Source organism: Dipodomys ordii, unplaced genomic scaffold (assembly GCF_000151885.1).
Source record: "Dipodomys ordii isolate 6190 unplaced genomic scaffold, Dord_2.0 Scaffold110, whole genome shotgun sequence".
Taxonomy (NCBI): domain Eukaryota; kingdom Metazoa; phylum Chordata; class Mammalia; order Rodentia; family Heteromyidae; genus Dipodomys; species Dipodomys ordii.
Genome location: NW_012267326.1, coordinates 847,188 through 862,705, shown reverse-complemented (window position 1 = coordinate 862,705; position 15,518 = coordinate 847,188). Strand labels below are relative to the sequence as shown.

Genomic DNA, 15,518 nt, shown 5'->3' with positions numbered 1-15,518 from the left:
TTCTTCTTCTTCTTCTTCTTCTTCTTCTTCTTCTTCCTCCTCCTCCTCCTCCTCCTCCTCCTCCTCCTCCTCCTCCTCTTCCTGCTCCCCTCCCTCCTCCTCCTCCCTCTTCTTTTTTGCTGGTACTAGGGCTTGAATTTTGGACCTAGGGTGCTGTCCCTTACCATTTTAGCCACACTTCCACAGTTCTACTTCCAGATTTTTGGTGGTTACTTGGTAATGAAAGTCTCAGACTTTCGTTCCCAGGCTGGCTTTGAACAGCAATCCTCAGATTTTAGCCTCCTGAGTAGCTAGGGTTACAGGGATGATCTACCTTGCCCAGCTCTTAAACTTTTAATTATATGGGAATTCTTAATCTTTTTCTTTCTTTTTTTATTTGTCTGAGTCTGGGATTTGAATTTGCTATCTAACTTCTTTAGCCCATTCATAGGTGCCTACCATCTGAGCCATGCTTCTTAACTTGTTAATCTCTTAATAATATGAGGATCTTCAAGCTAACATTTAATAAGAACTCCCTTCTAAATAACATCAGTTTTATTTAGTAAATATTAATTGAAAAATATACAATAATCTAAACCATTATTACTGTAAATTCAAACGTACTGTAATAAGCTACTCACCCCTGTAAAAGCAGCCATACAAATCTGTGTGCAGTCTTTGCTTTCAGTCTGCAACATTGCATGTGATGAGAAGACTTGTAGTAAAACCCTTAGGTGCTCAGTGATTTCTCTGGACCTGGTTAAAAATCACTGCTCCAGCTGGGTGCCAGTGGTTCACACTTGTAACCCTAGCTACTTGTGAGGCTGAGATCTGAGGATTGCTGTTCAAATCCAGAAGGAAAGTCAGATTTTATGGAAGTTTGAAAACTGATTATTATATTATCCAATGCCACTTGTTTCATTAGTTTATTTTAATTTTACTGGTATTGGGCTTTAAACTCCTCCTCATGATCTCACTTGTCTGTTTTGCTCATGATTGGCACTCTACCTCTTGAACCATGTGCCCAGCCTGGCTTTTTGATAGATATTTAAGGATGGAGTCTTTCAAGCTTTTCTTCAGATTGACTTCAAATTGCAGTCCTCTTGAATAGCTAGATTTACAGGCTGAATCACTTGTACCCAGCTTGTGTTGTTATTTATAAACAATGAATTTCTTTTAGAACTTAATGCCAGGAGATGCTTACATATTCTGGAGGAATATTGTATAGTGTTTGTTGCATAATAATTGTTGGACAAATGAAAGAGATATAAAATGAATCTACCTAACTGCTCAAGCAAAGCCTTCTGGTGGGAAAGTTCCAAAGACTGATCCTAGAATCACAGAAAATCTTACCAGGATTAACAGGACTTTTGGAACTGCTGCACATTAAGCAAATTAATTTATAAATCTGAGTACTAACATGAAATCTTACAACATGGGAGATAGCCACTGACTTCCCACTATAACAGTAATTGAGGAACAAAATATTATTTAAGCTTAGCTAATAAAATTAAGCTTGTCAGATAACATCAGTAGCTGTTGGTCAGTTTTTCTCCTTTTTATGTACTTTAACTCACATTTTTTTCTTTTGGTGTCACTGAGGTTGAACTCAGAACCTTGATCCTGCTAGGCAGGCACTCTACCACTTTCTTTAGGTATTTTGCAAATAGGATCTTTCAGTTTTCACAATCTTTGTATATGTAGCTGGGATCACAGGCATGTGCACCACATCTATCTTCTTTGTTGAGGTGGACTCTTGTTAACTTTTAGTCCACATTGGTCTTGAACTATAATTCTCACAGTCTTCATTTCCTGAGTAGCTGGGGTTACAGGTGCTTAGCCCTTGAATACTTTTCCCCTCAAAATAATCTCTGTTCTTGTTTCTGTCATTTTGATAAAATTTGGGATACATTTTTATACAGTTTGAAGTGCACCTATCTCCTTGGATGAGTTCACTGAGAAACAGATCCTGAGGAAAGACACTTAGGAGAAAATTGAAAGAAGCACTGATGGGAGTTGGAAATGACAAAAGGAAGAAGAGCCCTGTCTTAGGGCAAAGTATTATGAACTTGGGCCTTGATTCCTTCTGTGAACCTCTGGAAGGTGCTACAGAACACTCCTTCACTAGCTTTTGATGCTGTATGACTTTTCTCAGCATGGCTCTCTATCAAATAAGCAAGAGGAGTCTTATATGAAACTCTCGCTGTTGCCACACTAACTAAGGAAGCAACATCCTGTCAGTCTTGACTTACTGAATTGGTTAGAAGCAAGTCCTCTGTCCAAGTATGCAGGCAAAGCAGTTGGAAACCACTGAGGAAACCTTAGATTCTATATTGCTGCAGACACAATGAGTCTCCAATCAATATTAAGTTGCTTCCCCCACTGTGAATTTGCCAATCACTATGGATGGTATTAATATCATGGTAGATTTAGACTGAGATTAAGACTCAGGATGGACACTGACTTTCTGGGATAGAACAAATAATAGCAGACATGACAGCTCCATGGTGACCCTGACACTGTCAGATCATATTACCTGCCTGCATTCAGTTATCACACATTTAATGTAGTGAAATGTTATGGCCACATCACAGTCAAGTTAAGCTGATGGTTTTAATTTGAGTCTAAGGTTAACGCTATGCTGATGTATCTGACTGCTGGCTAGACCAGGAGGAGTCTCATTTTCATGAGTTTGTAATATCAAGTGGAAGGTTTTGTTCCTTCTTCACTTTGAACTTTTCAAGCACATGAAAACTGGTATTTCTCAACTGGGTAAAAAAAACCTGTGATTGAACATTAGTCCCATTGCATATTTTTTCTTTTCTACTTTTTTTATTAATAAGTTTTTTATTGTGAAAATACCATACAGAGGGGTTACAATTACATGAGCAAGGTAATGAGTACATTTCTTATCAAACATTATTGCCTCCTCCTTTGTTTCCCATTGCATTTTATACTGGATGAGATTCTTAGAGAGTTACAAAAACATAAAGCCTGGCACATTCAAGTTGTGGGACTGCTAAGTGGCAGTTGAAAATTTGGTTTTCTTCAAATCTTGACAGAAAATAAAAGAGAAATCTTAAAAGTCTACATAGCAACCTTCAGGAAGTCACCTGAGGATCCGCTGTCAAAATTCCTATGTGTTTACATAGTCATTTCCCACCCCACGTTCAACCCTGTTTGATGGTTCTCTAGAAATTGTCTAGTGATTTCAAACACCTTGTCTATTAATTCTATTCCTGATTAATTTGTGGGATTTTTTTTTCAGTTGTGGGACTTGAACTCAGAGCCTAGTCTCTGTCCCTGAGCTCTTTTGCTCAAGGATAGTGGTCTACCATTTTGAGCCACAACTCCACTTCTGGTTTTCTGGTGGTCAATTGGAGATAAGTCTCACCCCATTTTTTCCTTATTTCAGCATTTTGCTATTTCTCTTCCCCTCTCCCAAATTAGAAAAATGTATACACAAGATGCAGGGCAGTGACATCAAATGCAGTGAGAATAGGGGTGGGGGAAGAACATCCAAGAGAAACAAAAAAAAGGATACAGGTTGACCCATTGTAACAATGAGATGTATAAGACACTATGTTGAAAACGAACTTTACAACTTGGGAGGGGGAGAGGAGTTGGGGAGGTGGGGAGGGAAGGGATGGTAGGGGAAAAACAAAAGAGGAGCTAACAATGCTCCATAGGAAACGTATTCATTACCTCACTCATGTAAACTGCAACCCCTCAGTATGGTATTTTTACAATAACAACATAGAAAAAAAAAGAGTCTCATCCTAGACTTTCCTGCCAAGGCTGGTTTTGAACTGCGATCTTCAGATCTCAGCCTCTTAAGAGCTAGGATTACAGGCATGAGCCACCAATGCCCAACAATTTGTGGTTGCTTTAATGCTGGAAACAGCAAATATTGAGAAGCAGACAAACTACTCTAAAGACTCAGCTGTAAATGTCCTTGAGATCATCATTGGTTGGAAAAGATCTATTGCTTCTAAAACACACAGGAGCTTAACCCAAAAGCCACTGGGATCATTCTATACAGACCATCATTAAGATTGTGAGTACCTGGCATTCACTGGCAGTTCAGATGTTCTCAGATTCTCAGAATATCAACTTTCATTAACATTATTAGCCAACATGTTTAGTGTAGAACTGACAAAAATAAATGTTCCTACTGACCATAAGTCAAGTGTATCTCAGAGGTCTACAGATTTATGTACCACAAAGTACACCACTGAAATTTCAGTGACACCTCTGGATCTTCCTTTTTCCCTTGTTACATAGCAATTCTTTTATGGATATTGGAAAACATACTCTACTTACCCATGACACATCCATACAAGCTGTTGGTTATTGTGAGATATCTCTGCTGCTCCACATCTCCCTGATTTCCAGACTCATCCCAGTGATGCCTTTTACCAACATTAACAAATACTGACAGAATAAATGAATGGGAAAATTGGTAGGAGCTTCCTAGATCCTTGGTCTGGTATGATATGTCTGCATATAATATATATGTGTGTGTATCTCTCTCTCTTTCTCTCTCTCTCTCTATCTATCTATCTATCTATCTATCTATCTAGTTGGTTGGTGGTGGTAGTCATGGGCCTGGTTGTTGTCCCTGAGCTTTTTTATTCAAGGCTAGTGCTCTACCACTTTGAGCCATAGTGCCACTTCCTGTTTTTAGGTGGTTAATTGGAGATAACAGTCTCAGAATTTCCTGCCCAGGCCAGCCTCAAACTGTAATCATCAGATCTCAGCCTCCTGACTAGGTACTCAGGAGGATTACAGGCATGAGCCACAGTGCCCAGCTCTTTTTCAAACATGAATTTTTTTAAGGTAATTATTACCATGACTAGTGACTATCACCACATGAGAATAAGTAGGTCAATAACCCATTGCTGACAACAACAAAACTGTAAGAGCTAAGGTGGGTACTGGAAGTTGAGTCAGTCGAATGAGTGACATTAAGCATTAGTTCTTTAGTTCAAAGGAAAAAATAAAAGGCTCCCCTAACCCTTTCAAAAAAATGTGTTTTTTTCATTATTTAAATGTAACTTTCACTATAGATGTCCACCACATAAATCTTTCTTTCATTACAGCTCTCTGAATAAATAGAATTTTCCATAAAAACAGAAACATCTCACTTGACAATGTATATCACATCTGTCATTCAACTACTCAGAAGACACTGGGAAGATTATTCAAGGCCATCTAGGCAAAAAGTTAGTTAGCAAGACCTTTTTTTAACTCATAGGTAGGTGTGGTGGTTCATGCTTGTCATACCAACTACATTTTGATCATATTTACTGTCAACATCTTTTCCTTTTGTCTTCTCCGGCTAACTACTCCTCCCCAAAATACTTTCCATTTTACCTTGACATTCATTTTTAAGGTCTAAGTTCTGCATATGAGAGAGAACCTGTGACACTTGTCTTTCTCAGTTTGACTAGTCACCGGTAACATAATGATCTCCAGTTCCTTCCATGATCTTGCCAACAAACAATTTCATTCTTCCTGATAGTTATATAAGTATGTGTATCACATTTTCTTTATTGATTCATTCAGCTAATGGGCATAAAGAGGCTGGTTCTATAGTTTGGGTATTGCAAATAGTGATGCTATAAATATGAGTGTATAGGTATCGTTTATTGCATGATGACTTACATCCCTTCAGGTGCATGCTCATACTTAGGAATGGTGTTGGTGAATCACATGGTTGTTCTATTAGTTTTGTGAGGAAACTCCATACTGATTTTCATAGTAGCTGCATAATTTACATTATATTAAGAGTATATAAGAACTTATTCCCTCCTTCATACCCAAATTCTTATTTGTGTTGTCTGCCTTCCTTCCTTCCTTTCTTTGTTCTTTCCTTTATTCCTTCCTTCCTCCTTCCCTCTCATTCTTCCTTCCTTATTTTCTTCCTTTCTCTCTCTCCTTCCTTCCTTCCTTTCCTTCCTTCCTTTCCTTCCTTCCTTCCTTCTTTCCTTCCTCCCTTCCTCCTTTCCTTTCCTCCCTTGCTTTCCTCCCTCCCTCCCTCCCTCCCTCCCTTCCTCCCTTCCTTCCTTCCTTCCTTCCTTCCTTCCTCTTCCTCCTTTCCTTTCCTCCCTTGCTTTCCTCCCTCCCTCCCTCCCTCCCTCCCTTCCTTCCTTCCTTCCTTCCATGCTTGCTGGCCTTGCCTGACAGGCTAGTGCTCTACCACTGGAGCCACATCTCCAGTCTTGCATTTTGCTGGTTATTTTGGAGAAGGGGATCTAGAGAACTTTTCTGCCCAGGCTGTCTTGGAACCATGATCTACTGGATTTCAGTCTCCTCAATAACTGAGACTAATGATGTGAACCATTGACATCTCACTTGGTTTTCTTGATCACATCTGTTGCTCTACCACTTGATCCATACCGTTGGTCCAGATTTGTGCTGGTTATTTTAAAGATGGAATCTCACAGACTTTTCTAAACTGCCTCCGGATCTCACAATTCTGAGTAGTTACAATTATAAACATGAACAACTGGTGCCAAGCTATTGTGGGAATTCGTGACAGTTACCAATGTAACTGTAATGAAATAGAATCTAAATGGTTTTTTACTTGTATATTCTTTATGACCAATGATGTTGAAAATTTCTTCACATATTTATTAAATGCCCATTTTTACTTCTTTGGAGAACTGTCTGTTCAATTCATTTTCTCATTCAATAATTGGATTGCTTGTATTTTTTGGAATTTAAATTTAAGCTATTGACATATTCTTGATGATAATCTTTATTTGATGATTAATTGGCAAAAAAAAATCTCCCATTCTTTTCCCCTGTATCCTTGAGGAACATCTACTGTTGGCTTGATAATAGCCATTCTGAGTTAGAATAAAATGGGACCTTTGATTTGTTTTCTTTATTGCTAAAGATGTTGAATATTTCTTCCTTCTATTAGACATTTGTGTTTCTGAGAACCACTCTTTAGTTCATTTGCCCATTTATTGTTTTGTTTAATTTTTGTACATTCTATATATTGTTTATCTTTTGAATAGCTGCTGATATGTTCTCCAATTCTAAGAGTTGTCTTGGAGTGTCTTTTGTTGTGAAGAGACTTTAATTTGATAATATCCCATTTGTCCATTCTTACTCTTACATGCCTGGAAATTAATTGGAAGTCCTGTTCAGAAAATAATTACATAGGCTTATATAGTTTGGAATTTTCCTCATGACTTTCTCTAGTAGTTTCAGAATTTACATTTAATCTTTGATTCTTTGGCATTCATATAGAGTGAAAAATAAAGTTCTAAGTCTATCAAACAAATCCCAACACAAAAGCATTGATAGACCCCATAACAACAATAAGAGACTTCAAAACTCCACTTTCTTCCATTCAGAAAATGATTTAAGTGTTTTAAGTAGTTGTACAAGTTGTACAAATGTTGCCATTTACCAAAGCAGTTTATGAATACAATATATCTTGATCAATAACACCCCTTTCAACATTCTTTTTTGTTGTTGTTGTTTATCGTGGGGCTTGAACTCTGGGCCTGGGCACTATCCCTCAGCTCTTCAGCTCAAGGCTAGCACTTTATCACTTGAGCCACAGCGCCACTTCCTTTTCAACATTCTTACCCATCCCTCCTCTACGCCCCCTTTCCTTTTAATTTTGTAGGATATTCATTGGATTCTGACTGAATTCTTCTCCTCTTGTCCTCTTCATTTGTCCACCTCTTTCCTTTTCACCCCACCCCTTTTTGGTGCTTTATTTTGCCTAACTTCACCTTTATTGACTTCACTTTCTAAGGAATTACATTACTTTACTGTTTGAGTTCTCCCTTTAATCTGCCATATTTTATTAATCCATTGTATATGCTTTCACACCACCCAATATATTTACTTATAAGTTCATAAGCTAAATATCTTCCCACATAAGGGAAAACATGCATACTTTGCCTGACTTGCTTCACTTAATATCAACAAAACACTCTAGAGAAAAAGACAGCATCTTCATCAAATGTTGCAGCAGAGGAGTTGGGAGGTGGTGGCTATTTTTGTTACTGTGTATAATTTCAGATATTTTGGTTCCTCCAGCACCTTTTTTTCCTTCAGTATTGATTTGGCTAGTTTGTTCTTTTGTACTTCCATAGTAATTTTAATACTGATGTTTCTATTTCTGTGAGAAATTCAATTGGAATTTTAATGGCAATTGCATTCTATTATTTTTTGACCTTTGACTTTTGGAGGAATCGTGTTGTATTAAAAATGTTTCTTGTATTTTTACACGGAGATTTGTGCACCAGAGGTTAATTTATTAGTCTGGGCTTTTTAACCGCCTACTGTCTTTCATTTGACATATTCTTACTCTTCAAGCAAGAGGGTGTTGATGTGCAACTTCTCACCACTGGACGTGGGGTATAGCTGTATAGCCAAACATCTTCCTATGTGTTCAGAGAACAAGGCCTAGTTCCCAGTACTACTAAGAGGAGAAGAAAATTAGTCACACTTGTTCCTACTATACTGTATGTGATATGAGGTAAAGCTAGTCAAGAGTTGGTTATCTCCTTCGGTGTTTTCATACTCTGCCTAAAAGTTAACCCCCTATGGAAGGGGAAACTGTAGCCCCAGGATGTGGGCTCAGAACTCTCAGTCCCATCTGGTAGCAGGAAGCGGAGACCAGGAACAGCCCCAAACTTTGGTTTCAAGTTTTTTTCCACAATGATCTTGGGTGATGGAGCTCTCTTCTCACAAGAAAGGATGGTTCTTCTCACCACTATGCTTGTCATTGCCCAAGATCCCTGCTTATGTTACTTAGTAAGTGAATATCAGACATTCCTCTCTCCATTCACAGCCCCTCTGATGGCTGTCTCCCATCCAATCCAGACCTGGTGGTTGGATGTCCCTACTATCCTAATGCAAGACTGTTCATTATTTTCAAGTGTCAGACTATCTCAGACTTAGACTATTGTTCTACTTTCAAGATTATGCCCAGCTATAACACTCTGAGATATGGGAACTTAGAGAATGTCTTTTAAAAAATATTTTTTACTTTAAAGGTGATGTATAGAGGGGTTACAGTTACATATGTCAGGTAATGGGTACATTTCTCTTTGAACAGTGTCACATCTTTCTTTGTTTTCCCCCAGTTGTTTTCCTCCCAGTCACCCCCAACCCCCACCAAGTTATGTAGTTCATGTTCAACATACTGTCTAGTAAGTATCCCTGCAGAATTAGTTCACTCTTTCTCCCACTATTTCTGTGCTTCTCCTTACTCTCTTCAAAACTTACATACAATACAAAAAGTATAGAAATCAAAAACAGCAACAAAAGAGGGAAAACAAAACGAGAACAAAGAAACACACAAAAATTTAAAAACCACTTGTTTCCATTTCTTGGAATTCATTTTGATGTCTTTCTTATTCAATGCTCTCCTGTCACCCAGGAGTAGTCAATGTCACATAAAGTGTCCACTCTGGGTTTAAAGTTTGCTGGTAGTGTGGACTTCCCCCACAGCTGGTTTTGCCAGTCTGTTGCCAGACCTGCCTGACTTACCTTTGTGGCCGTGGTTCTGGCTTCCCCTCCCCAATGGGGTGCTACGTTGAACCTGTAGAATGTCTCCTACTTTTCTTTGCTGCTTTTCAGCTGTGCTTTTTAGCTCTTGTTACACTTTCATGATTCTCAAGGGTCTTCTTATCCTGTTCTGCCTTCAGTAAATAGCTTCTCTTTTTTCATCTTGACTCTTTCAATCCCAGAATCAAATATAGCAACCTTCTAATCTTTCACTTTACTCTGCATCTCCTGTTCATTTCTAAGAGACACTTCATCAGTATATCACTGGTTGTATCAAAGCTGTTTAAATAATTAACATTATTAATCTTTTAGACATTGTCCTTCATCCTATCACCTATATACAATTATTTGACTTTGTATTTACCTTCTAAGTAATGTATGTTGCTATTTATTCACATGTGTCATTATAACATTTTATGATGAGTTCTTTCAAATCGAAGTTTAGTGGGACTACATGTTGTACATTAGTCTTTGAACACAGGTTGCTGAGGAAGCAGCTCTCTCCTAGCTGCTTCCTAGTTTTCTTTTACCTGAGTCTGTTTCTCACTTTGAACTCTTGATTTGCTGCCATTGCTGTCCCACTGCAACAGTTATGAGCTCCTTAATGGACACTCGGAAAACTGGAATGGGAGTAACAGTGTTTGGAGCATTTTTCTTGTTCTTTGGAAAGAGTCTCTGTTTTGACAAGCACTACTTGGTATTGCAAATGTTTTATTTATGACTGGTGTGGCTTTTGCGAAAGATATAGAAAGAATGTTCACATTCTTTTTTCAAAAATATAAAACGAAAGCCATGGGCTTTTTCCCTGGGTGGCAGGTTTATGGTCCTTATTGGTGTGTCCTTGATAGGCATAATCTTTGCAATTTTGGGACTCTTTCATTTGTTCAGGGCTTCTTTCCTGTGCTCATTGGTGTTATTAGATGACCACCAGTCCTTAGATTGATCTGAAAATTACCTGGAGTTAGATCACTTATAGAAAAAGTTGGAAAAAGTAACAACTTGCTATAACAAGTTAATGTGGAATTTCCTTTAAAACGTTGTGCTCTAACTAAAATCCTTTGAAGAATATTCAGCATCAAATTCAATTACAATAAACAGCTTGTCAAATGTTCTTTATAAAAGCTAAACATGTATAAACTACAAATTACCAACAACAGCAAAGAAGTAGTAAAAACAAGATTCTAATCAAGTGATCTGAGAACTGAGCACACAAGCTGAGAGGATACAACCTATGGTTATGATGTCAATTAAAACTCTGGTGTTTTAGTTGTCTTTCCAAAGTCTATGAAGCACAGTGAGAACTGTGGTGTCTGTTATATTAAAACTCTTCTTGGTGGTTCAAGAGCACCCTTATAAAATGGCGATTTGTTTGTGTGTGTATGTGTGTGTGTGTGTGTGTGTGTGTGTGTGTGTGTGTGCCAGTTCTGGGGCTTAATGCAGGACTTTGATGCTGTCCCTATTCTATTTGCTCAAACCTAGTGCTCTACTACTTGAGCTACAGAGCCATTTCTGGCATTTTTGGTAATTAATTGGAGACGAGTCTCATATAGACTTTCTTGCTTAGCATGGCTTCAAAATGCAACTCTTAAGTCTCAGCTTCCTAAGTAGCTAGGGTTAGAGTCTTGAGTTCCTTGGTTCAAAATTGTTCTCTTTTTAATGTCTACCATGATAGAAAAAGTATTTCCAGTTGCATGGTATCTCAAAAAGTGACACGCAAATTGGGTTGAGTTATGTCACTTTAATGTATTAACATCCATGTTTATATATGCTACTTTTTTTTTAAGAACTTGGTTAAAATAAATTTTTTGTTCTAAATCTTAATATGTTAAAGCCAAGTGATGATCTGAACTAGGTAGATTCGTTGGAATATGTAGAGCTCATTCATGATTAGCATTTTTTGGCCATCAACATACTCTGAAGACTTATACTTTTTTAAAATTGTATTTTATTGTAAAGATGCTGTACAAGGGGGTTACAGTTACATGAGTAAGGCAATGAGTACATTTCTTGTCAACCATTGTTACCCCTTCCCTTGTTCTTCTCCCACTATCCTTTCCAAGACCCATATTTTTTAGAAGTCTGACTCGTAAGTATTTGTATTATTAATCACAAGAAAAGTCCTTCACAAAAAAACCATTTTTAAACATGAAGAGTTTCTGACACTATTTAAATTAATTTCTGTAATAAAACATATTTGGATTATTTTTTCCTTATAAATGATAATGCCCAGGAACACTGCTGCTTTGAAAAGTTTCACAGATTACATATAATCTAATAATTGAATATCACAAGTACATTTGTCTTCTCATTAAAAGGGTACTTTTCCATTTTAAAAGTTATGTTACTGCTGGGCACAAGTTAGTCATGCCTATAATCCTTGTTATTCAGAAGGCCAAGATCTGAGGATTGAAGTTCAAAGCCAGCAAGGGCAAAAGAGTTCATTAGACTCTTATTTCCAATTAATTAAAAAAAGAAAAAAAAAACCAAAGGTGTGGCTTATGTAGTAGAGTAGTAGCTTGAGATAAAAAGCATAAAGACAGTGACCAGATCCTGGCACAAAAAAATTACACTACTAAAAACTAAATTGTTGAGTATATTTACAAATAGTCTATTAACATTTTCTCATCATTTATTTTCAGTGGCATCAAAATTTATATATTCTTTCAAAATAGATTTTAATTTTAATACTTAATATTTGTGATGCACTTAACTTTGTTCCTCTTTTAACCAAGAGGAAACATTATGTGAAAATATTATAGAAAATATTGGACTTGAGAAGAAAACTCAACATCATTTTAATAATACAAACAAAATGGCAATGCTTTGATATACAAAATGAAACCTAAAGTTTGCCAATAGAGGATTTTTCTTTCTATATTAAGGTATTCTCTAAAGATCTCATGAATGGAAAATAGTTTCTAAAATAAACTAATATTTAGTGGTCCATCCGGTCTTTTGTTTTCAAAACTTGTTCCTTTCTTCATGAATAAAAGTAAAATAATATCTGTTATGTGATATGAAAGACACTTTGCTTGATTTCTTAGAGAATGTCAAAATAAATATATAAGTTAATCTGTCTTTTAAACCTAGAATTCAATAAAAATATACCTCTATGCAATGTAAATGATTTTCTCTTTAAAAAAATTAATCAATCTTTTTTTCAAACTTACAGAAAAGTTGAAAGAACTTTACACCAAATAACACCATTGGACTGATATTTAGACTCCATAATTACCACATAATGGCTTATCCAAATAGATAACTATCTCTATTCATCTATTTAGTCATCAAAACATTATTTCTGGAAACATTTCAAAATAAGTTGGGGACATCATTTCCCTAACTTCAGTTAAATATTTTTCTATGCTATTTTTTTCTTTAAGATGAACCTTGTACAATGCAATGCATAAATATTAAATGTACTACAGTAAGAATTTTGATAAATGCACACAGCTGTGTAACACAAGCCAATATTAGTATATAGAGCGTTACCATCATTCCCAATGGTTCCCTTCATGTTTTGTTTTGTTTTTTTTACAATCACCTGTACCTCATCTCCAAACCTGACACTTGCAGGGTCTTTATTGGTTTTGGTTTTTGTTATTGTTTGTTTTTATTGTAAAGGTGATGTATGGAGGAGTTACAGTTACATAAGTCAGCTATTGAGTGCATTTCTTTTTGGACAATGTCACCCCTCCATCATTCTCTCCCAGTTTTTCCCTCCTGACCCGGTTCCCCACATATTGTATAGTGTCTAGTGAGCATCACTGCTGAGTTAGTTCACCCTTTGTCCCACCATTTCTGTGCTTCCCCTTCCCCTCTCCAAATCAGATATACTTATCTACAAGACAAAAGGTACAGAAATCAAAATCAGTAACAAAAGGGGAAAAATAGGAAAACAAAACAAACAAGCAAAAAAAGAAAAACCCTACATTTGATTTTCTGACAAGAGGTATCCTTACTCATTATGTGTTGGTTGGTTCCCTTTTCTATAAAAAAATTTTGTTCTTTTTATTCAGATATGTAACACAAGATTTGAAAGTATTGGGATAGAGAAAAATATTTAAGAGAGTTTTCGCTTCGACAGCACATATACTAAAATTGGAACGATACAGAGTAGATTAGCATGGCCCTTGCGCAAGGATGACACGCAAATTCGTGAAGCGTTCCATATTTTTGCCACAAGATACCATGCAACAACCTGCTGTTCATGTACAAGGTCAGGAACCTTTGACTGCTTCCATGTTGGCATCTGCCCCCCCTCAAGAGCAAAAGAAAATGTTGGGTGAAAGGCTGTTTCCTCTTATCCAAGCCATGCACCCTACCCTTGCTGGTAAAATCACTGGCATGTTATTGGATAGATAATTCAGAACTACTTCATATGCTTGAGTCTCCAGAGTCTCTGCGTTCTAAGGTTGATGAAGCTGTAGCTGTACTACAAGCCCACCAAGCTAAAGAGGCTGCCCAGAAAGCAGTTAACAGTGCCACTGGTGTTCCAGCTGTTTAAAAATTGATCAGGGACCATGAAAAGAAACTTGTCAAAAACACAATGTATGACTCAATATACTAATAAAGCATGTTTTGAGAAGAAAAAAAAAACAACTTGTGCTTCACCAAAGAAAAATATCTAAACATCGAAAAACTTAAATATTATGAAAAATGCAAAATATAAAATAAATTAAAAAAGGAAAGGAAACTTTGAACCTTATATACTGAGCAAATGCCAGATCTAGCAAACAGTGCTAGTCCTAGATTACTTGATTTAAAAACAACAAAAAAACTACAAAAAATAGTAAAATATAAAAACAAATTAATGTTTTATAGACCCTGGGAAAAAGAATTTTCAGCAAAGTACAAAAATTTAAAGCATTCCTTTCTTTAATTTTGTAATTCTTTAGTGTGGAATAGCTCAGGATGTCAGTTCTAAGTAACAGAATTGATAACTGTGCGAGGAAATGTAATTTGAATTATAAAATTCTTGCTTTAATAAAATTCCTTAAACAGTGAAAAAAATATTTAAGAGAGCAAGAATGTCAAAAAGGTAAAAGGACTGTCCTTGAAGAGATGGCTTTTAGAATAAAGGCAAATCCTGATTTTTGGAAAAGGTCATCTTTCTTTCTAAGCTCTCTTATCTTGAAGCTAGATTTGTCCTCCAAGATCAGATTCTCTTTATAAGAAAATTAGAGAGAATACATATTTATCCTAATGGAAATCTTCCAATGTAATAGGTTTACCACAGCATGTTGCTGCCTTTCAGAACTTGCCTATGTAAAGCTAGGCATATGCCATGATCCCGTAATCCCAGCGCTTGGGAGACTAAGGTGCAAGACCATCACACACTCAAGGCCAGACTTGAGGGGGAGGGAGGAGGGGAGACACACACACAGAGAAAGACATAGACAGACACACAAAAAGAGACACAAAGACAAAGAGACAATGAGCAGAAAGGGACACACTGAGGGAGAGAAAGACAGCAAGTCAAAATAGAGGAAGAGACAGACAGAAAGAGGAGGAAGGAAAGAAGAAATGAAGGAAGGAAGGAAAGATAGATGTAAGGAAGGAAGGACAGAAGAGAGGAAAAGAAATGAAAGAAGGAAAGAAGGAAAAAAGAAGGAAAGAAAGAGAGGAAGAAAGAAAATGAAAGAAAGAAAGGAAGATAGAGAGAGAGAAAGAAAGGAGAAAGGAGAGGAAGAACATGACCATGTACTGTGACTAGAAATTTTCTGAAAATATTTTGAGAAAGTAAATATTTTTCATACTAATGGTTTATTTTAAATCTGACATTTGCTTTACACTGCCCTCCACACAAAATCTGCCTTCTATGATGTTTTTGGTAAGCTTAACTCAAGATTTAAATCAATTTTTCTTTTTTATAATTGGGAGATTTTTGGCTTGGCTTCATTTTGTGTCTTGGAAAGTTATAGAAACGCAAAACAAAATGAGAAAGATACATCTCTAAGCTTTTAATTTAGAATAACTATTTTGTAATGCCCCTA

At 36.6% G+C, this 15,518-nt stretch overlaps 1 pseudogene; it reads left to right on the top strand.

Annotated features, from left to right (window-relative positions):
- The first annotated feature begins 10,114 nt into the window (after window positions 1-10,114).
- LOC105994849 lies at window positions 10,115-10,530 on the top strand (annotated as a pseudogene).
- Window positions 10,531-15,518: the final 4,988 nt, after the last annotated feature.